The sequence below is a fragment of the Salvelinus fontinalis genome, chromosome 17 (genome assembly GCF_029448725.1).
Source record: "Salvelinus fontinalis isolate EN_2023a chromosome 17, ASM2944872v1, whole genome shotgun sequence".
In the NCBI taxonomy this organism is placed as follows: Eukaryota; Metazoa; Chordata; class Actinopteri; order Salmoniformes; family Salmonidae; genus Salvelinus; species Salvelinus fontinalis.
The window spans coordinates 34,067,870-34,089,045 of NC_074681.1; the positions used below are offsets into that span (position 1 = coordinate 34,067,870).

General features: G+C 41.4%; 18 non-coding genes across 18 annotated transcripts; all 18 read left to right on the forward strand.

Annotated features, from left to right (window-relative positions):
• The first annotated feature begins 78 nt into the window (after positions 1-78).
• On the forward strand, positions 79-160 carry trnas-uga (transfer RNA serine (anticodon UGA)). Its single transcript has one exon. It is a non-coding gene; the product is annotated as a tRNA-Ser (tRNA).
• A 1,134-nt stretch (positions 161-1,294) lies between these two features.
• trnas-cga (transfer RNA serine (anticodon CGA)) lies at positions 1,295-1,376 on the forward strand. Its single transcript has one exon. It is a non-coding gene; the product is annotated as a tRNA-Ser (tRNA).
• Positions 1,377-1,588: 212 nt separating this feature from the next.
• Positions 1,589-1,670, forward strand: trnas-uga (transfer RNA serine (anticodon UGA)). The gene has a single exon. It is a non-coding gene; the product is annotated as a tRNA-Ser (tRNA).
• A 1,134-nt stretch (positions 1,671-2,804) lies between these two features.
• trnas-cga (transfer RNA serine (anticodon CGA)) lies at positions 2,805-2,886 on the forward strand. Its single transcript has one exon. It is a non-coding gene; the product is annotated as a tRNA-Ser (tRNA).
• A 212-nt stretch (positions 2,887-3,098) lies between these two features.
• trnas-uga (transfer RNA serine (anticodon UGA)) lies at positions 3,099-3,180 on the forward strand. Its single transcript has one exon. It is a non-coding gene; the product is annotated as a tRNA-Ser (tRNA).
• A 1,134-nt stretch (positions 3,181-4,314) lies between these two features.
• On the forward strand, positions 4,315-4,396 carry trnas-cga (transfer RNA serine (anticodon CGA)). The gene has a single exon. It is a non-coding gene; the product is annotated as a tRNA-Ser (tRNA).
• Positions 4,397-4,860: 464 nt separating this feature from the next.
• On the forward strand, positions 4,861-4,942 carry trnas-cga (transfer RNA serine (anticodon CGA)). The gene has a single exon. It is a non-coding gene; the product is annotated as a tRNA-Ser (tRNA).
• Positions 4,943-5,154: 212 nt separating this feature from the next.
• Positions 5,155-5,236, forward strand: trnas-uga (transfer RNA serine (anticodon UGA)). The gene has a single exon. It is a non-coding gene; the product is annotated as a tRNA-Ser (tRNA).
• A 1,134-nt stretch (positions 5,237-6,370) lies between these two features.
• On the forward strand, positions 6,371-6,452 carry trnas-cga (transfer RNA serine (anticodon CGA)). Its single transcript has one exon. It is a non-coding gene; the product is annotated as a tRNA-Ser (tRNA).
• A 213-nt stretch (positions 6,453-6,665) lies between these two features.
• On the forward strand, positions 6,666-6,747 carry trnas-cga (transfer RNA serine (anticodon CGA)). The gene has a single exon. It is a non-coding gene; the product is annotated as a tRNA-Ser (tRNA).
• Positions 6,748-7,881: 1,134 nt separating this feature from the next.
• Positions 7,882-7,965, forward strand: trnas-cga (transfer RNA serine (anticodon CGA)). Its single transcript has one exon. It is a non-coding gene; the product is annotated as a tRNA-Ser (tRNA).
• Positions 7,966-8,176: 211 nt separating this feature from the next.
• trnas-uga (transfer RNA serine (anticodon UGA)) lies at positions 8,177-8,258 on the forward strand. Its single transcript has one exon. It is a non-coding gene; the product is annotated as a tRNA-Ser (tRNA).
• A 4,172-nt stretch (positions 8,259-12,430) lies between these two features.
• trnas-cga (transfer RNA serine (anticodon CGA)) lies at positions 12,431-12,512 on the forward strand. The gene has a single exon. It is a non-coding gene; the product is annotated as a tRNA-Ser (tRNA).
• Positions 12,513-12,725: 213 nt separating this feature from the next.
• trnas-uga (transfer RNA serine (anticodon UGA)) lies at positions 12,726-12,807 on the forward strand. Its single transcript has one exon. It is a non-coding gene; the product is annotated as a tRNA-Ser (tRNA).
• A 1,134-nt stretch (positions 12,808-13,941) lies between these two features.
• trnas-cga (transfer RNA serine (anticodon CGA)) lies at positions 13,942-14,023 on the forward strand. Its single transcript has one exon. It is a non-coding gene; the product is annotated as a tRNA-Ser (tRNA).
• Positions 14,024-14,236: 213 nt separating this feature from the next.
• On the forward strand, positions 14,237-14,318 carry trnas-uga (transfer RNA serine (anticodon UGA)). Its single transcript has one exon. It is a non-coding gene; the product is annotated as a tRNA-Ser (tRNA).
• Positions 14,319-15,452: 1,134 nt separating this feature from the next.
• On the forward strand, positions 15,453-15,534 carry trnas-cga (transfer RNA serine (anticodon CGA)). Its single transcript has one exon. It is a non-coding gene; the product is annotated as a tRNA-Ser (tRNA).
• A 213-nt stretch (positions 15,535-15,747) lies between these two features.
• trnas-uga (transfer RNA serine (anticodon UGA)) lies at positions 15,748-15,829 on the forward strand. The gene has a single exon. It is a non-coding gene; the product is annotated as a tRNA-Ser (tRNA).
• Positions 15,830-21,176: the final 5,347 nt, after the last annotated feature.

Sequence of the window (21,176 nt, forward strand, 5' to 3'; positions counted from 1 at the left end):
CAGTAGACAGTCTTTACAGAAGTGAAATGGACAGAATATGATAGCTGACTGGTTAAGGCCTGGTTTTTAACATAGCAAGCTGCGATGGCCGAGTGGTTAAGGCGTTGGACTTGAAATCCAATGGGGTCTCCCCGCGCAGGTTCGAACCCTGCTCACAGCGCTATGGCAAACCAGTTTTCATTTTTAACATATACTTGGTGACTTGATATGGATAATGTCCTTAATACATGCAATTGTCCAATGATTCAGGTGCTCAGAATATATCTGCCTTGACAAACAGTTCAAATAGGCTCTTCAGTACAGATACTGTTGTTTGTGTTAGATTTACGATGGAAATACTGAGAGGCAGGTGGTTAAGTCCTCAGACTTGAAACCCAATTTGGTCTCCCTGCTCTTTTTTAAATCTTATTCTCAGTGAATAGTCCAGTTGTACTTTCTCTGGACATAGTTTTTTGATTTGCACATTAAGCTTCCAAACTTCACAGCTTTGGAAAGGACCGAGGTTACTTGGCGCAAAAAGATCAATATGTCGTGCCATCAAGTTGACCATTTTACACCAATGATGTCTGTTTCCAAATCCCAATCCATTTACTTGCATTCCAACAGCTCCAATGGCCGAGTTCTTTAGACGTTGGACCTGAATTTCAATGGGGTCTCCCCACGCATGTTCTTACCTTGCTCGAAGCGTATAGCCCACTTCTGCTTTCTCCTCATCACTTTCCTTAGATTCCTACTGCTGCGATGGCCAAGTGGTTTAAGGATTGGAATTGAAATCCAATGTGTGCTCCCTGTACTCTTTTCAACTCTGCTTACAGTGCGATGGTAAAGTTGACTTTTAATAATTGGAACTATCTCCTCTGAATTTAAATTGTACGTCCTTTATGGGCTCGTCCAACGATTGAAGTGCTCAGAAAATAGCTTATTTTACTTTGCTTGAAAAATATTTCAATTAGGCAGTTGAATTTGGATACTTTTGTCCTTGTGTGATAATCCTCAGCAAGCTTTGATTGCCGAGTGGTTAAAGCGTTGGACTCGCAAGCCAATGGGTTCTCCCAGCGCAGGTTTGAACCCTGCGCGCAGCTCTTTGACGATCCAGTCGTTATTTGTAACATGTCATTGGGCTCTTGATATGGATAATGCATGGACATGTCCTTTGATTCAAGTCCTCAGAATTAATCTTCCATAATAAACATTTCAAGTAGGCTCGTCAGTAGCGATAATCCGCTCTTTTTAGAGGAACAAATGGTCTGAACGAGATAGCGGACTGGTTAAGGCGTCGTAGGTAACAGAAGTAGCTGTGATGGCCGAGAGGTTAAGGCGTTGGACTCGAAATCCAATGGGGTCTCCCCGCGCAGGTTCGAACCCTGCTCACAGCGCTTTGACTAACCAGTCTTTATTTGCAACATGTCATTGGGGACTTGATATGGATAATGTCCTTAAACGTGTACTTGTCCTTTGAATCAAGTGCTCAGAATATATCTGCCTTCACAAACAGTTCAATTAGGCTCTTCAGTATATAGTCATTACAGAAGTGAAATGGACAGAATAAGATAGCTGACTGGTTAAGGCCTGGTTTGAAACACAGCAAACTGCGATGGCCGAGTGGTTAAGGCGTTGGACTTGAAATCCAATGGGGTCTCCCCGCGCAGGTTCGAACCCTGCTCACAGCGCTATGGCAAACCAGTTTTCATTTTTAACATATACTTGGTGACTTGATATGGATAATGTCCTTAATACATGCAATTGTCCAATAATTCAGGTGCTCAGAATATATCTGCCTTGACAAACAGTTCAAATAGGCTCTTCAGTACAGATACTGTTGTTTGTGTTAGATTTACGATGGAAATACTGAGAGCCAGGTGGTTAAGTCCTCAGACTTGAAACCCAATTTCTTCTCCCTGCTCTTTTTTAAATCTTATTCTCAATGAATAGTCCAGTTGTACTTTCTCTGGACATAGTTTTTTGATTTGCACATTAAGCTTCCAAACTTCACAGCTTTGGAAAGGACCGAGGTTACTTGGCGCAAAAAGATCAATATGTCGTGCCATCAAGTTGACCATTTTACACCAATGATGTCTGTTTCCAAATCCCAATCCATTTACTTGCATTCCAACAGCTCCAATGGCCGAGTTCTTTAGACGTTGGACCTGAATTTCAATGGGGTCTCCCCACTCATGTTCTTACCTTGCTCGAAGCGTATAGCCCACTTCTGCTTTCTCCTCATCACTTTCCTTAGATTCCTACTGCTGCGATGGCCAAGTGGTTTAAGGATTGGAATTGAAATCCAATGTGTGCTCCCTGTACTGTTTTCAACTCTGCTTACAGTGCGATGGTAAAGTTGACTTTTAATAATTGGAACTATCTCCTCTGAATTTAAATTGTACGTCCTTTATGGGCTCGTCCAACGATTGAAGTGCTCAGAAAATAGCTTATTTTACTTTGCTTGAAAAATATTTCAATTAGGCAGTTGAATTTGGATACTTTTGTCCTTGTGTGATAATCCTCAGCAAGCATTGATTGCCGAGTGGTTAAAGCGTTGGACTCGCAAGACAATGGGTTCTCCCAGCGCAGGTTTGAACCCTGCGCGCAGCTCTTTGACGATCCAGTCGTTATTTGTAACATGTCATTGGGCACTTGATATGGATAATGCGTGGACATGTCCTTTGATTCAAGTCCTCATAATTAATCTTCCATAATAAACATTTCAAGTAGGCTCTTCAGTAGCGATAATCCGCTCTTTTTAGAGGAACAAATGGTCAGAACGAGATAGCGGACTGGTTAAGGCGTCGTAGGTAACAGAAGTAGCTGTGATGGCCGAGAGGTTAAGGCGTTGGACTCGAAATCCAATGGGGTCTCCCCGCGCAGGTTCGACCCCTGCTCACAGCGCTTTGACTAACCAGTCTTTATTTGCAACATGTCAGTGGGGACCTGATATGGATAATGTCCTTAAACGTGTACTTGTCCTTTGAATCAAGTGCTCAGAATATATCTGCCTTGACAAACAGTTCAATTAGGCTCTTCAGTAGACAGTCTTTACAGAAGTGAAATGGACAGAATAAGATAGCTGACTGGTTAAGGCCTGGTTTTTAACATAGCAAGCTGCGATGGCCGAGTGGTTAAGGCGTTGGACTTGAAATCCAATGGGGTCTCCCCGTGCAGGTTCGAACCCTGCTCACAGCGCTATGGCAAACCAGTTTTCATTTTTAACATATACTTGGTGACTTGATATGGATAATGTCCTTAATACATGCAATTGTCCAATAATTCAGGTGCTCAGAATATATCTGCCTTGACAAACAGTTCAAATAGGCTCTTCAGTACAGATACTGTTGTTTGTGTTAGATTTACGATGGAAATACTGAGAGCCAGGTGGTTAAGTCCTCAGACTTGAAACCCAATTTGTTCTCCCTGCTCTTTTTTAAATCTTATTCTCAATGAATAGTCCAGTTGTACTTTCTCTGGACATAGTTTTTTGATTTGCACATTAAGCTTCCAAACTTCACAGCTTTGGAAAGGACCGAGGTTACTTGGCGCAAAAAGATCAATATGTCGTGCCATCAAGTTGACCATTTTGCACCAATGATGTCTGTTTCCAAATCCCAATCCATTTACTTGCATTCCAACAGCTCCAATGGCCGAGTTCTTTAGACGTTGGACCTGAATTTCAATGGGGTCTCCCCACGCATGTTCTTACCTTGCTCGAAGCGTATAGCCCACTTCTGCTTTCTCCTCATCACTTTCCTTAGATTCCTACTGCTGCGATGGCCAAGTGGTTTAAGGATTGGAATTGAAATCCAATGTGTGCTCCCTGTACTGTTTTCAACTCTGCTTACAGTGCGATGGTAAAGTTGACTTTTAATAATTGGAACTATCTCCTCTGAATTTAAATTGTACGTCCTTTATGGGCTCGTCCAACGATTGAAGTGCTCAGAAAATAGCTTATTTTACTTTGCTTGAAAAACATTTCAATTAGGCAGTTGAATTTGGATACTTTTGTCCTTGTGTGATAATCCTCAGCAAGCATTGATTGCCGAGTGGTTAAAGCGTTGGACTCGCAAGACAATGGGTTCTCCCAGCGCAGGTTTGAACCCTGCGCGCAGCTCTTTGACGATCCAGTCGTTTTTTGTAACATGTCATTGGGCACTTGATATGGATAATGCGTGGTCATGTCCTTTGATTCAAGTGCTCAGAATTAATCTTCCATAATAAACATTTCAAGTAGGCTCTTCAGTAGCGATAATCCGCTCTTTTTAGAGGAACAAATGGTCAGAACGAGATAGCGGACTGGTTAAGGCGTCGTAGGTAACAGAAGTAGCTGTGATGGCCGAGAGGTTAAGGCGTTGGACTCGAAATCCAATGGGGTCCCCCCGCGCAGGTTCGAACCCTGCTCACAGCGCTTTGACTAACCAGTCTTTATTTGCAACATGTCATTGGGGACTTGATATGGATAATGTCCTTAAACGTGTACTTGTCCTTTGAATCAAGTGCTCAGAATATATCTGCCTTGACAAACAGTTCAATTAGGCTCTTCAGTAGACAGTCTTTACAGAAGTGAAATGGACAGAATAAGATAGCTGACTGTGGTTAAAGCGTTGGACTCGCAATCCAATGGGTTCTCCCAGCGCAGGTTTGAACCCTGCGCGCAGCTCTTTGACGATCCAGTCGTTATTTGTAACATGTCATTGGGCACTTGATATGGATAATGCGTGGACATGTCCTTTGATTCAAGTGCTCAGAATTAATCTTCCATAATAAACATTTCAAGTAGGCTCTTCAGTAGCAATAATCCGCTCTTTTTAGTGGAACAAATGGTCAGAACGAGATAGCGGACTGGTTAAGGCGTCGTAGGTAACAGAAGTAGCTGTGATGGCCGAGAGGTTAAGGCGTTGGACTCGAAATCCAATGGGGTCTCCCCGCGCAGGTTCGAACCCTGCTCACAGCGCTTTGACTAACCAGTCTTTATTTGCAACATGTCAGTGGGGACTTGATATGGATAATGTCCTTAAACGTGTACTTGTCCTTTGAATCAAGTGCTCAGAATATATCTGCCTTGACAAACAGTTCAATTAGGCTCTTCAGTAGACAGTCTTTACAGAAGTGAAATGGACAGAATAAGATAGCTGACTGGTTAAGGCCTGGTTTTTAACATAGCAAGCTGCGATGGCCGAGTGGTTAAGGCGTTGGACTTGAAATCCAATGGGGTCTCCCCGCGCAGGTTCGAACCCTGCTCACAGCGCTATGGCAAACCAGTTTTCATTTTTAACATATACTTGATGACTTGATATGGATAATGTCCTTAATACATGCAATTGTCCAATAATTCAGGTGCTCAGAATATATCTGCCTTGACAAACAGTTCAAATAGGCTCTTCAGTACAGATACTGTTGTTTGTGTTAGATTTACGATGGAAATACTGAGAGCCAGGTGGTTAAGTCCTCAGACTTGAAACCCAATTTGTTCTCCCTGCTCTTTTTTAAATCTTATTCTCAATGAATAGTCCAGTTGTACTTTCTCTGGACATAGTTTTTTGATTTGCACATTAAGCTTCCAAACTTCACAGCTTTGGAAAAGACCGAGGTTACTTGGCGCAAAAAGATCAATATGTCGTGCCATCAAGTTGACCATTTTACACCAATGATGTCTGTTTCCAAATCCCAATCCATTTACTTGCATTCCAACAGCTCCAATGGCCGAGTTCTTTAGACGTTGGACCTGAATTTCAATGGGGTCTCCCCACGCATGTTCTTACCTTGCTCGAAGCGTATAGCCCACTTCTGCTTTCTCCTCATCACTTTCCTTAGATTCCTACTGCTGCGATGGCCAAGTGGTTTAAGGATTTGGATTGAAATCCAATGTGTGCTCCCTGTACTGTTTTCAACTCTGCTTACAGTGCGATGGTAAAGTTGACTTTTAATAATTGGAACTATCTCCTCTGAATTTAAATTGTACGTCCTTTATGGGCTCGTCCAACGATTGAAGTGCTCAGAATATAGCTTATTTTACTTTGCTTGAAAAATATTTCAATTAGGCAGTTGAATTTGGATACTTTTGTCCTTGTGTGATAATCCTTAGCAAGCTTTGATTGCCGAGTGTTTAAAGCGTTGGACTCGCAAGCCAATGGGTTCTCCCAGCGCAGGTTTGAACCCTGCGCGCAGCTCTTTGACGATCCAGTCGTTATTTGTAACATGTCATTGGGCACTTGATATGGATAATGCGTGGACAGGTCCTTTGATTCAAGTGCTCAGAATTAATCTTCCATAATAAACATTTCAAGGAGGCTCTTCAGTAGCAATAATCCGCTCTTTTTAGTGGAACAAATGGTCAGAACGAGATAGCGGACTGGTTAAGGCGTCGTAGGTAACAGAAGTAGCTGTGATGGCCGAGAGGTTAAGGCGTTGGACTCGAAATCCAATGGGGTCTCACCGCGCAGGTTCGAACCCTGCTCACAGCGCTTTGACTAGCCAGTCTTTATTTGCAACATGTCATTGGGGACTTGATATTGATAATGTCCTTAAACGGTGTACTTGTCCTTTGAATCAAGTGCTCAGAATATATCTGCCTTGACAAACAGTTCAATTAGGCTCTTCAGTAGACAGTCTTTACAGAAGTGAAATGGACAGAATAAGATTGCTGACTGGTTAAGGCCTGGTTTATTACATAGCAAGCTGCGATGGCCGAGTGGTTAAGGTGTTGGACTCGAAATCCAATGGGGTCTCCCCGCGCAGGTTCGAACCCTGCTCACAGCGCTATGGCAAACCAGTTTTCACTTTTAACATATACTTGGTGACTTGATATGGATAATGTCCTTAATACATGCAATTGTCCAATGATTCAGGTGCTCAGAATATATCTGCCTTGACAAACAGTTCAAATAGGCTCTTCAGTACAGATACTGTTGTTTGTGTTAGATTTACGATGGAAATACTGAAAGCCAGGTGGTTAAGTCCTCAGACTTGAAACCCAATTTGTTCTCCCTGCTCTTTTTTAAATCTTATTCTCAATGAATAATCCAGTTGTACTTTCTCTGGACATAGTTTTTTGATTTGCACATTAAGCTTCCAAACTTCACAGCTTTGGAGAGGACCGAGGTTACTTGGCGCAAAAAGATCAATATGTCGTGCCATCAAGTTGACCATTTTACACCAATGATGTCTGTTTCCAAATCCCAATCCATTTACTTGCATTCCAACAGCTCCAATGGCCGAGTTCTTTAGACGTTGGACCTGAATTTCAATGGGGTCTCCCCACGCATGTTCTTACCTTGCTCGAAGCGTATAGCCCACTTCTGCTTTCTCCTCATCACTTTCCTTAGATTCCTACTGCTGCGATGGCCAAGTGGTTTAAGGATTGGAATTGAAATCCAATGTGTGCTCCCTGTACTGTTTTCAACTCTGCTTACAGTGCGATGGTAAAGTTGACTTTTAATAATTGGAACTATCTCCTCTGAATTTAAATTGTACGTCCTTTATGGGCTCGTCCAACGATTGAAGTGCTCAGAAAATAGCTTATTTTACTTTGCTTGAAAAATATTTCAATTAGGCAGTTGAATTTGGATACTTTTGTCCTTGTGTGATAATCCTCAGCAAGCTTTGATTGCCGAGTGTTTAAAGCGTTGGACTCGCAAGCCAATGGGTTCTCCCAGCGCAGGTTTGAACCCTGCGCGCAGCTCTTTGACGATCCAGTCGTTATTTGTAACATGTCATTGGGCACTTGATATGGATAATGCGTGGACATTTCCTTTGATTCAAGTCCTCAGAATTAATCTTCGATAATAAACATTTCAAGTAGGCTCTTCAGTAGCGATAATCCGCTCTTTTTAGTGGAACAAATGGTCAGAACGAGATAGCAGACTGGTTAAGGCGTCTTAGGTAATTGAAGTAGCTGTGATGGCCGAGAGGTTAAGGCGTTGGACTCGAAATCCAATGGGGTCTCACCGCGCAGGTTCGAACCCTGCTCACAGAGCTTTGACTAACCAGTCTTAATTTGCAACATGTCATTGGGAACTTGATATTGATAATGTCCTTAAACGGTGTACTTGTCCTTTGAATCAAGTGCTCAGAATATATCTGCCTTGACAAACAGTTCAATTAGGCTCTTCAGTAGACAGTCTTTACAGAAGTGAAATGGACAGAATAAGATAGCTGACTGGTTAAGGCCTGGTTTTTAACATAGCAAGCTGCGATGGTCGAGTGGTTAAGGCGTTGGACTTGAAATCCACTGGGGTCTCCCCGCGCAGGTTCGAACCCTCCTCACAGCGCTATCGCAAACCAGTTTTCATTTTTAACATATACTTGGTGACTTGATATGGATAATGTCCTTAATACATGCAATTGTCCAATGATTCAGGTGCTCAGAATATATCTGCCTTGACAAACAGTTCAAATAGGCTCTTCAGTACAGATACTGTTGTTTGTGTTAGATTTACGATGGAAATACTGAGAGGCAGGTGGTTAAGTCCTCAGACTTGAAACCCAATTTGGTCTCCCTGCTCTTTTTAAAATCTTATTCTCAGTGAATAGTCGAGTTGTAGTTTCTCTGGACATATTTTTTTGATTTGCACATTAAGCTGCCAAACTTCACAGCTTTGGAAAGGACCGAGGTTACTTGGCGCAAAAAGATCAATATGTCGTGCCATCAAGTTGACCATTTTACACCAATGATGTCTGTTTCCAAATCCCAATCCATTTACTTGCATTCCAACAGCTCCAATGGCCGAGTTCTTTAGACGTTGGACCTGAATTTCAATGGGGTCTCCCCACGCATGTTCTTACCTTGCTCGAAGCGTATAGCCCACTTCTGCTTGCTCCTCATCACTTTCCTTAGATTCCTACTGCTGCGATGGCCAAGTGGTTTAAGGATTGGAATTGAAATCCAATGTGTGCTCCCTGTACTGTTTTCAACTCTGCTTACAGTGCGATGGTAAAGTTGACTTTTAATAATTGGAACTATCTCCTCTGAATTTAAATTGTGCGTCCTTTATGGGCTCGTCCAACGATTGAAGTGCTCAGAAAATAGCTTACTTTACTTTGCTTGAAAAATATTTCAATTAGGCAGTTGAATTTGGATACTTTTGTCCTTGTGTGATAATCCTCAGCAAGCTTTGATTGCCGAGTGGTTAAATCGTTGGACTCGCAAGCCAATGGGTTCTCCCAGCGCAGTTTTGAACCCTGCGCGCAGCTCTTTGACGATCCAGTCGTTATTTGTAACATGTCATTGGGCACTTGATATGGATAATGTGTTTAAACGCTGTACTTGTCCTTTGAATCAAGTGCTCAGAATATATCTGCCTTGACAAACAGTTCAATTAGGCTCTTCAGTAGTCAGTCTTTACAGAAGTGAAATGGACAGAATAAGATAGCTGACTGGTTAAGGCCTGGTGTTTAACATAGCAAGCTGAGATGGCCGAGTGGTTAAGGCGTTGGACTTGAAATCTAATGGGGTCTACCCAACAGGTTCGAACCATGCTCACAGCGCTATTGCAAACCAGTTTTCATTTTTAACATATACTTGGTGACTTGATATGGATAATGTCCTTAATACATGCAATTGTCCAATGATTCAGGTGCTCAGAACATATATGCCTTGACAAACAGATCAAATAGGCTCTTCAGTACAGATACTGTTGTTTGTGTTAGATTTACGATGGAAATACTGAGAGGCAGGTGGTTAAGTCCTCAGACTTGAAACCCAATTTGGTCTCCCTGCTCTTTTTTAAATCTTATTCTCAGTGAATAGTCCAGTTGTAATTTCTCTGGACATAGTTTTTTGATTTGCACATTAAGCTTCCAAACTTCACAGCTTTGGAAAGGACCGAGGTTACTTGGCGCAAAAAGATCAATATGTCGTGCCATCAAGTTGACCATTTTACACCAATGATGTCTGTTTCCAAATCCCAATCCATTTACTTGCATTCCAACAGCTCCAATGGCCGAGTTCTTTAGACGTTGGACCTGAATTTCAATGGGGTCTCCCCACGCATGTTCTTACCTTGCTCGAAGCGTATAGCCCACTTCTGCTTGCTCCTCATCACTTTCCTTAGACTCCTACTGCTGCGATGGCCAAGTGGTTTAAGGATTGGAATTGAAATCCAATGTGTGCTCCCTGTACTGTTTTCAACTCTGCTTACAGTGCGATGGTAAAGTTGACTTTTAATAATTGGAACTATCTCCTCTGAATTTAATAAGTACGTCCTTTATGGGCTCGTCCAACGATTGAAGTGCTCAGAAAATAGCTTACTTTACTTTGCTTGAAAAATATTTCAATTAGGCAGTTGAATTTGGATACTTTTGTCCTTATGTGATAATCCTCAGCAAGCTTTGATTGCCGAGTGGTTAAAGCGTTGGACTCGCAAGCCAATGGGTTCTCCCAGCGCAGTTTTGAACCCTGCGCGCAGCTCTTTGACGATCCAGTCGTTATTTGTAACATGTCATTGGGCACTTGATATGGATAATGCGTGGACATGTCCTTTGATTCAAGTGCTCAGAATTAATCTTCCATAATAAACATTTCAAGTAGGCTCTTCAGTAGCGATAATCCGCTCTTTTTAGAGGAAAAAATGGTCAGAACGAGATAGCGGACTGGTTAACCTGTCTAGGATCAGCGTGCCGCTAGCGGCACTCCCCCCCCCCCCCCACTGAAAAACCAGTGCCGCGAAATTCAAAAAAAATATTTTTTTAAAATATTTAACTTTCACACATTAAAGTCCAATACAGCTAATGAAAGACACAGATCTTATGAATCCAGTCAACATTTCCGATTTTTAAAATGTTTTACAGGGAAGACACAATATGTAAAGATGTACATCTATTACCTAAAAACACATTAGCATATTCCACCATCTTTTATTTGTCCACCAACACCAGTAGCCATCACCAATTCGGCTAAACTAAGATATTTATAGCCTCTAACCAACAAAAAAACTCATTAGATGACAGTCTGATAACATATTTATGGTATGGGATAGGTTTTGTTAGAAAAAAGTGCATATTTCAGGTAGATGGCATAGTTTACAATTGCACCCACCATCACAAATGGACTAGAATAATTACAATGAGCAACGTGTTTACCTAACTACTAATCATCAAACATTTCGTAAAAATACACAGCATACACGAATCGAAAGACACAGATCCTGTGAATACAGACAATATTTCAGATTTTCTAAGTGTCTTACAGCGAAAACACAATAAATCGTTATATTAGCTTAGCACATAGCAATTAGCAGCCCAGCATTGATTCTAGCCAAAGTGAGCGATAAAAGTCAACATCGCCAAAAGATATTAATTTTTTCACTAACCTTCTCAGAATTCTTCCGATGACACTCCTGTAACATCACATTACAACATGCATATACAGTTTGATCGAAAATGTTTATATTTAGCCACCAAAATCATGGTTAGACAATGTGAAATGTAGACAAGCTGGTAAAGAAAACGTCCTTGCGCCACTTAGACAGTGATCTACTCTTATACATAAATACTCATAAACGTGACTAAAAAATATAGGGTGGACAGGGATTGATAGACAATTTAATTCTTAATACAATTGCGTTATTACATTTTTTAATTTATCCTTACTTTTCAATACAGTTTGCGCCAAGCGAAGCTACGTCAAAAAACATGGCGTCCTAAGCCACTAAAATGTTTCGACAGAAACACGATTTATCATAATAAAAATGTCCTACCTTGAGCTGTTCTTCCATCAGTATCTTGGGCAAAGGATCCTTTCTTGGGAGAAATCGTCTTTTGGTGGAAAGCTGTCCTCTTGCCATGTGGAAATGTCAACTACGTTCGGGATGAACTGAAAAGCGTGACCAACTTTTCACATCGTTGCAAAAATAAATGTCCCAAAATCGCACTAAACGGATATAAATTGCTATAAAACGCTTTAAATTAACTACTTTGTGATGTTTGTAACTCCTATAACGAGTGAAAAGATGACCGGAGAAATATAACAGGCTAAACTAACGCTTGGAACAGGAGAGGGTCGGTGTCTTCCACGCGCGTTACGCAGCAAGAAAAGACTTGCTAGCTAAAGGTTTTTTTCATTTGTAGGGCCTGTGAACGAGCAATCGAGCCCGTTGGAATCGTCATCACGTAAAGGCATCCAGGGGAAGACGTAAGAAGTGTCCGTATAGTCATAGCAACGACAGTGCCCGTTTAAATGACTTCAGAAAAGTGGCCAACGTTTCTCAAATCTGACTCCATGTCAGGGAAATTGCTGTAGAATGGGCTCTGTTCCACTTAGAGACAAAATTTCAACTCCTATAGAAACTATAGACTGTTTTCTATCCAATAATAATAATAATATGCATATTGTACGATCAAGGATTTTGTGGGAAGCCGTTTAAAAAATTAGCCACATTAGCATAAATAGTCTAAACAGCGCCCCCATCCCCAACAGGTTAAGGCGTCGTAGGTAACAGAAGTAGCTGTGATGGCCGAGAGGTTAAGGCGTTGGACTCGAAATCCAATGGGGTCTCCCCGCGCAGGTTCGAACCCTGCTCACAGCGCTTTGACTAACCAGTCTTTATTTGCAACATGTCATTGGGGACTTGATATGGATAATGTCCTTAAACGGTGTACTTGTCCTTTGAATCAAGTGCTCAGAATATATCTGCCTTGACAAACAGTTCAATTAGGCTCTTCAGTAGACAGTCTTTACAGAAGTGAAATGGACAGAATAAGATAGCTGACTGGTTAAGGCCTGGTTTTTAACATAGCAAGCTGCGATGGCCGAGTGGTTAAGGCGTTGGACTTGAAATCCAATGGGGTCTACCCGCGCAGGTTCGAACCCTGCTCACAGCGCTATGGCAAACCAGTTTTCATTTTTAACATATACTTGGTGACTTGATATGGATAATGTCCTTAATACATGCAATTGTCCAATGATTCAGGTGCTCAGAATATATCTGCCTTGACAAACAGATCAAATATTCTCTTCAGTACAGATACTGTTGTTTGTGTTAGATTTACGATGGAAATACTGAGAGGCAGGTGGTTAAGTCCTCAGACTTGAAACCCAATTTGGTCTCCCTGCTCTTTTTTAAATCTTATTCTCAGTGAATAGTCCAGTTGTAATTTCTCTGGACATAGTTTTTTGATTTGCACATTAAGCTTCCAAACTTCACAGCTTTGGAAAGGACCGAGGTTACTTGGCGCAAAAAGATCAATATGTCGTGCCATCAAGTTGACCATTTTACACCAATGATGTCTGTTTCCAAATCCCAATCCATTTACTTGCATTCCAACAGCTCCAATGGCCGAGTTCTTTAGACGTTGGACCTGAATTTCAATGGGGTCTCCCCACGCATGTTCTTACCTTGCTCGAAGCGTATAGCCCACTTCTGCTTGCTCCTCATCACTTTCCTTAGATTCCTACTGCTGCGATGGCCAAGTGGTTTAAGGATTGGAGTTGAAATCCAATGTGTGCTCCCTGTACTGTTTTCAACTCTGCTTACAGTGCGATGGTAAAGTTGACTTTTAATAATTGGAACTATCTCCTCTGAATTTAAATTGTACGTCCTTTATGGGCTCGTCCAACGATTGAAGTGCTCAGAAAATAGCTTACTTTACTTTGCTTGAAAAATATTTCAATTAGGCAGTTGAATTTGGATACTTTTGTCCTTGTGTGATAATCCTCAGCAAGCTTTGATTGCCGAGTGGTTAAAGCGTTGGACTCGCAAGCCAATGGGTTCTCCCAGCGCAGTTTTGAACCCTGCGCGCAGCTCTTTGACGATCCAGTCGTTATTTGTAACATGTCATTGGGCACTTGATATGGATAATGCGTGGACATGTCCTTTGATTCAAGTGCTCAGAATTGATCTTCCATAATAAACATTTCAAGTAGGCTCTTCAGTAGCGATAATCCGCTCTTTTTAGAGTAAAAAATGGTCAGAACGAGATAGCGGACTGGTTAAGGCGTCGTAGGTAACAGAAGTAGCTGTGATGGCCGAGAGGTTAAGGCGTTGGTCTCGAAATCCAATGGGGTCTCCCCGCGCAGGTTCGAACCCTGCTCACAGCGCTTTGACTAACCAGTCTTTATTTGCAACATGTCATTGGGGACTTGATATGGATAATGTCCTTAAACGGTGTACTTGTCCTTTGAATCAAGTGCTCAGAATATATCTGCCTTGACAAACAGTTCAATTAGGCTCTTCAGTAGACAGTCTTTACAGAAGTGAAATGGACAGAATAAGATAGCTGACTGGTTAAGGCCTGGTTTTTAACATAGCAAGCTGCGATGGCCGAGTGGTTAAGGCGTTGGACTTGAAATCCAATGGGGTCTACCCGCGCAGGTTCGAACCATGCTCACAGCGCTATGGCAAAACAGTTTTCTTTTTTAACATATACTTGGTGACTTGATATGGATAATGTCCTTAATACATGCAATTGTCCAATGATTCAGGTGCTCAGAACATATATGCCTTGACAAACAGATCAAATAGGCTCTTCAGTACAGATACTGTTGTTTGTGTTAGATTTACGATGGAAATACTGAGAGGCAGGTGGTTAAGTCCTCAGACTTGAAACCCAATTTGGTCTCCCTGCTCTTTTTTAAATCTTATTCTCAGTGAATAGTCCAGTTGTAATTTCTCTGGACATAGTTTTTTGATTTGCACATTAAGCTTCCAAACTTCACAGCTTTGGAAAGGACCGAGGTTACTTGGCGCAAAAAGATCAATATGTCGTGCCATCAAGTTGACCATTTTACACCAATGATGTCTGTTTCCAAATCCCAATCCATTTACTTGCATTCCAACAGCTCCAATGGCCGAGTTCTTTAGACGTTGGACCTGAATTTCAATGGGGTCTCCCCACGCATGTTCTTACCTTGCTCGAAGCGTATAGCCCACTTCTGCTTGCTCCTCATCACTTTCCTTAGATTCCTACTGCTGCGATGGCCAAGTGGTTTAAGGATTGGAATTGGAATCCAATGTGTGCTCCCTGTACTGTTTTCAACTCTGCTTACAGTGCGATGGTAAAGTTGACTTTTAATAATTGGAACTATCTCCTCTGAATTTAAATTGTACGTCCTTTATGGGCTCGTCCAACGATTGAAGTGCTCAGAAAATAGCTTATTTTACTTTGCTTGAAAAATATTTCAATTAGGCAGTTGAATTTGGATACTTTTGTCCTTGTGTGATAATCCTCAGCAAGCTTTGATTGCCGAGTGGTTAAAGCGTTGGACTCGCAAGCCAATGGGTTCTCCCAGCGCAGTTTTGAACCCTGCGCGCAGCTCTTTGACGATCCAGTCGTTATTTGTAACATGTCATTGGGCACTTGATATGGATAATGCGTGGACATGTCCTTTGATTCAAGTGCTCAGAATTAATCTTCCATAATAAACATTTCAAGTAGGCTCTTCAGTAGCGATTATCCGCTCTTTTTAGAGGAAAAAATGGTCAGAACGAGATAGCGGACTGGTTAAGGCGTCGTAGGTAACAGAAGTAGCTGTGATGTCCGAGAGGTTAAGGCGTTGGACTCGAAATCCAATGGGGTCTCCCCGCGCAGGTTCGAACCCTGCTCACAGCGCTTTGACTAACCAGTCTTTATTTGCAACATGTAATTGGGGACTTGATATGGATAATGTCCTTAAACGGTGTACTTGTCCTTTGAATCAAGTGCTCAGAATATATCTGCCTTAACAAACAGTTCAATTAGGCTCTTCAGTAGACAGTCTTTAAAGAAGTGAAATGGACAGAATAAGATCCCTGACTGGTTAAGGCCTGGCTTTTAACATAGCAAGCTGCGATGGCCGAGTGGTTAAGGTGTTGGACTTGAAATCCAATGCGGTCTCCCCGCGCAGGTTCGAACCCTGCTCACAGCGCTATGGCAAACCAGTTTTCTTTTTTAACATATACTTGGTGACTTGATATGGATAATGTCCTTAATACATGCAATTGTCCAACGATTCAGGTGCTCAGAATATATCTGCCTTGACAAACAGTTCAAATAGGCTCTTCAGTACAGATACTGTTGTTTGTGTTAGATTTACGATGGAAATACTGAGAGGTGTCGTGGAAAATCACTTCAAATATAACTCTTACAAGAACTTTTGTGAACTCAAATAAATGTTTTTATTACAATTGTATTGCAATCTGGAATGTCCGCGGAACACACACTCCTCCGAAGTCCAGTCCTTTATATTTATACCCATATAATATTATGCTCATCCCCGATGAAGTCATTCACCACCATCTGCTTTCAATCAGTTTATCATGGTGGCCAGACCCTCTATCCCAGTGTCTCAACTTTCTTTAAGCCTATGTGTCTGACATGTATGTACATAATGGACTGGTCAGACTATATGTCTAGTGGGTCTAAGTGCCCTAAACACATATTTCTCTGACATGTGTATCTCTTTAAAGAATCAGCAGACTATGTGTTTAGTGTCCAATTTCTTTAAGCGCCTATCTTTCTGACATGTGTGTACATAATGGACTGGTCAGACTATATGTCTAGTGGGTCTAAGTGCCCAAGAACTGACATGTCTAGTCAGTCTGTCAGCACAATGGAGAAAATACAAGAGCCAGAACGTCCCTTAGGAAATTTCCATTACCACAGTCTCATAATCAATGTAAACATGTAGTCCATTACTTTAATGTTCAGCTGTCCTATGTCTCCATATTTTTATCCATGTGTCTTATTTTATTACTACACTACCACAATCCCCACTCTGGGGCTATTTAGCCACATAAATGATACAAATAAGACTTTGGGATAGTAAATGAGAATACCTATAATAATCAAGAAAATACAAAAAATAAAAACAAAGTGAAGCATATAAACCAACTAGACCAAACATCTCCAATGTGAAATAGGAGTAAAAGATCCAATCAGAAACATTAAAGAAAACCTAACTAGACCAAACATCTCTAATTTTCATAAGAGTAAAAGATCTAATTAGAAACATTAAAATTAGAAAGATAAAATATGACATATTTGATGAAGCATGAGCGTGTAGGTACTTAGCCTTGCCTGAGTTTATCTCAGTTATGTGAAAATTAAAAATTTAAACAATCCAATGAGTATAATAATAAATGAATAATCAAAAAAAATCAAAGACCTACATGCAGTTACAAAAGAAAATTGACACAACATCATTCTAAATTTAAGCATTTCAACATGATCCTCCCTCGCAGACACCTCTCTAATAAAGTGATATCAAATGATATCAACCTTTGTTTAGAAGATTAAGGACATGGTCCATAGACACTTGTAACCGGAATACCCTCTGTTACCTAACATGTTTTTGAAATTAACCTAGTCTTTAGAAGGCATAACTAGCTTTAATTAAAGGAAACCATATATATATTCATTGATATACATATCTAAAAATTCAACCAAACATACAAACACACCAGGCCTTAAACAAAAATAGATATACTAAAATCCTTACATAGGAGCACAATCCTCATCCTGACAGATTCTACAATCACCTCTTTGACATTTTGCGCAAAACACGGGGTCTCCGTGATGGTCATGGCCTTCCACATTAAATTTTGTGCACCACTTGCACTTACGGCGCAAATGACACTCTTTGTGGACATGTACCAGTAGACATTCGTCTGAATTTGGGAATACAGCATATACAGGTAGACCATCCTTACTGAAATCATGGCAAGCATAACCACCTCCCGGCATCACTCCATAGAGACAGTTTGGATTGCCAAAGGGGCAGTCCAGAGGTCCACCAACCGCATTACATGGCTTTCCATATCTATTAGTATAATGACCTGGGCTTCCAGGTACAGGATTAATTACCACAGGAGGGTCAGCACTCCTTACAGACATCTGTTTGACTGTTGTCTGGACCACAAGTGATTTTACCAAGGGTAAAACACAACAAAATACAATACCCAGAGCCAATAACCCTCCTCCCAGCATAATAGCCATTTTAGCAAACATAGCTCCCCACTTTCCTAATGCTAGATCCAACCAATCCCAAACATGAGAGTCAAACCCAGCATTTGCCTTAACCTCTGCTCGTAAACCTTTAAGTTTAGCCATAGCAATTGCGAAGGATCCATTAGGCGCAGTGTTATTGGGAATAAAAGTGCAACAATCATCTCCAAACATAACACAAACTCCACCTTTCTCTGCTAATAGCCAATTAAGAGCCTGTCTGTTTTGCCAAGTCATTTTACTGGTAGCCTGTACCTGTTCCCCCAACGCTGTTAGAGCCGAGTCGGTATAGTTAATGAATCTCTGTTGGTTATAGTAAATATAATTAATCCACTCTAAATTCTTATTAGGTGTTATCCACAAAAAGATTGATTCAAATCCTGATTTAATCTCATCTCTTGCTTTGTACTCATTAGGAACACCTCTAGGTTGACCTATTGCATCCAAATAGACCTTGGGGTCAGACTTATATTCTCTTTTTACTCTATTTTTAGTATTTAGTTGCCTAGCATCACTAGGATCCCATTCAGTGATAGTTATCTGTTGAATCAACCTAACTCTTGCACAGAGGCCTGTCCATCCCTTTGGCAATGTTGCCCTTAATCTATTCCCCCCACATATCCAGAAGAAATCTGCAACTACCTTGGTCTGTTCTTCATACGGTGCAATTAAGGGTAGTGCTAGAGTTTGATTTTGACAACTATCATGAATGACTACTTTTCCCACCCAACTTCCAGCTGCTTGATAAGTAGCCCTTCTTGGAGTGTCTGCATTCCATGTGGTATCCGTAGTTAAGTGCCATGTGATCTCACACTCACCTTTAAACTTCCCTATCCCATTCTGTCCTTTTGTGCTGTTAAAACATTCATATGTTTGTTGATAATCTATCCGATATTTATGTGGGACCTCTAGCTTCTGTACTTCCATTCTTATATCCAATTCTTTACACCACTTACCCCAACCAGTTTGATTGTAATACTGATGATAATATGGATTACCCAAATATGACAAACATTCAGCTGGGCAATAAGGCCTTTCTGGTCTACTCAAATGACAAAAGTTCTTATTAAAATCAGCACAATCCTTGTAATCATAAGGACTTGGTACCACCACTAATTCTGTCAGCGGAGAGGGTGCACATAGTAAGCAATTTGTCAATTTTAATTTCATTGCTGTATATTGAGCCCATTCATACCATTCATTTCCTACTAATTTCTTCAATGATTTGTCCTTGTATAGTTCTGAAGTTAAAGCATCAGTTGAATTCACATTGTCCTTTTCTAGAGGCCGATTGTTAGTGTTTTTTAGAAAGTTCCAAATGTCAGTAAAAAACCCTTCTGGTTCTGATGCCTCAGGTTTCTTTGTGGGTACATTGGACTGTTTGTTAATGGCAATGGATGATACCTTGGTAGTAACTGCTGTAATCCTTGCAGCAGTTTCCACTGTTGTTGTCGTTTTAGTTATCACCGGCTCTTCCTGTTTAGGTATTGGCGTAGGACCAATTCTAATGACTGTGGTGCTACTCCCTTCGGTCCATCTGGTTCTTGTTATTTCAACTATTAATTCTTCACCTTCAACTGGTTCAATCTGATTCATGGTGAGCACCCACTCGTCTGCTTCTTTGGTTACTGTCAGGTCACATCCTTTTGGGTCCCAAATGACTTCTCCCTTTGTTTGGTGATGTGTCCATCCACAGAATGCAATCTCAGGTAGAGGCTTGATCCTTTTGATTGAGATTGTCTTCTGCTCTCCTATTTCAGTTATGAGTTGAGGTGGAACAGAGATTCTAACCTGGTCAGTCCTTTTTAATTGTTCGGCTGATTCCTCTCTTCTTTTCCTGCTTCCACCATACTTCTTGATCATGTGTGAGTCTGTTATTTCTGTACTAGTATTCATTATCACTTTTGCTATGTCAATGTCTTTTTTCTGCCATTCTAACTTCAATTGTTTGTTAGGGGGACCCTTCAAGAGTTGAAAAGTCAATTGTGGGGAAATCCCCTTCCCTTTCTCGTGAGGCTTCTCTTCCTCTTTCTTCCCCTGAGGCTCCCTCCTCAGGCCGGACTGGGCTTTCATCTGGAAGGGTATCAATTTCAGGGAAGAGATGTTCCCATTCTGCAGGTGGTACTTCGGGATCCCACTGTGGAGGGCTTCTGTCAAAGAGGTCTGCCACAGCAGGTATGTCATCAGGAGCAACAGGCATGTTACTCCCCCCCATTTCTGGGCTTTCTGACCATACCTGAGGAAGCTTTGGTTGTTTTTCCCTTTCCTGTTCAGACTTTTTTCCCCTGGTACTTCTTCTGAGAGCTTTAGTTGATGCACTCGTCGTATCTTGGCTTGTATCTGGTCTGCCATTTTCTTGACTCCTCCCTGGCGTTTCGATCGTTTCCTCTGCTCCTGCTCCCTCCGGGCTCCCGCCTGGTGTATCAGCATCCTCTGTGTTCTCATCTCTATGTGGTTGTATCCTTTTCTCTGTTGGGACTCGTGTGCAGTGGTTTAGATGATACCACGTCTTGCTTCCTTTCACCTGGACTGCTGTTTTTGTGGCTGCGGCCACCTCGTAGGGTCCTTCTCTCCTCGGCTGATCCCACTTCCTTCGGAACACTCGAACGTAGACCAGATCCCCTGGTATCACTGGGAGAGGTCCTTCAGGTCCAGGCTCCGGCACCGTCTTTTTCTCCTGTGAATATATAGCTTTGTGTATTTTGGTTAGGTACATCACATATGATTTTAATTCACTTTGCAATATATCCAAGGAGGGACCTTTATACAGTCCTCCTAACATTGGTATAGGCATGGGTCGACCCGTAAGCATTTCATGCGGCGATAGATGCGTGTTTCTGTTAGTTTCCATGCGGCAACTCATTAGTGCAAGCGGTAAAGCATCCACCCAATTAAGCCCTGTAGATCTACAAATCTTTGTTATCTTGTTTTTCAGAAAACCGTTAACTCTCTCAACCATCCCCTGCGATTGGGGATGATAAACACATCCCAGCCTTTGTTTCATCCTTAGCTGCTGTATTATTGTTTTTACAACTTTTTGTATAAACGCTGAACCATTGTCTGAGCTAATTTCGGACGGAATCCCGAATCTGGGAATTACTTCTGTTGATAAGAATTTTATCACTGTTCCTGACCCCTGATCCACCGATGGTACTGCTTCTACCCATCTGCTGAACCTGTCTATGATAACTAACATGTACCTTTTACCCCGTATAGGTTTTATCATGTCTACATAGTCCATCACAATATGTCTAAACGGGCCTTCTGGA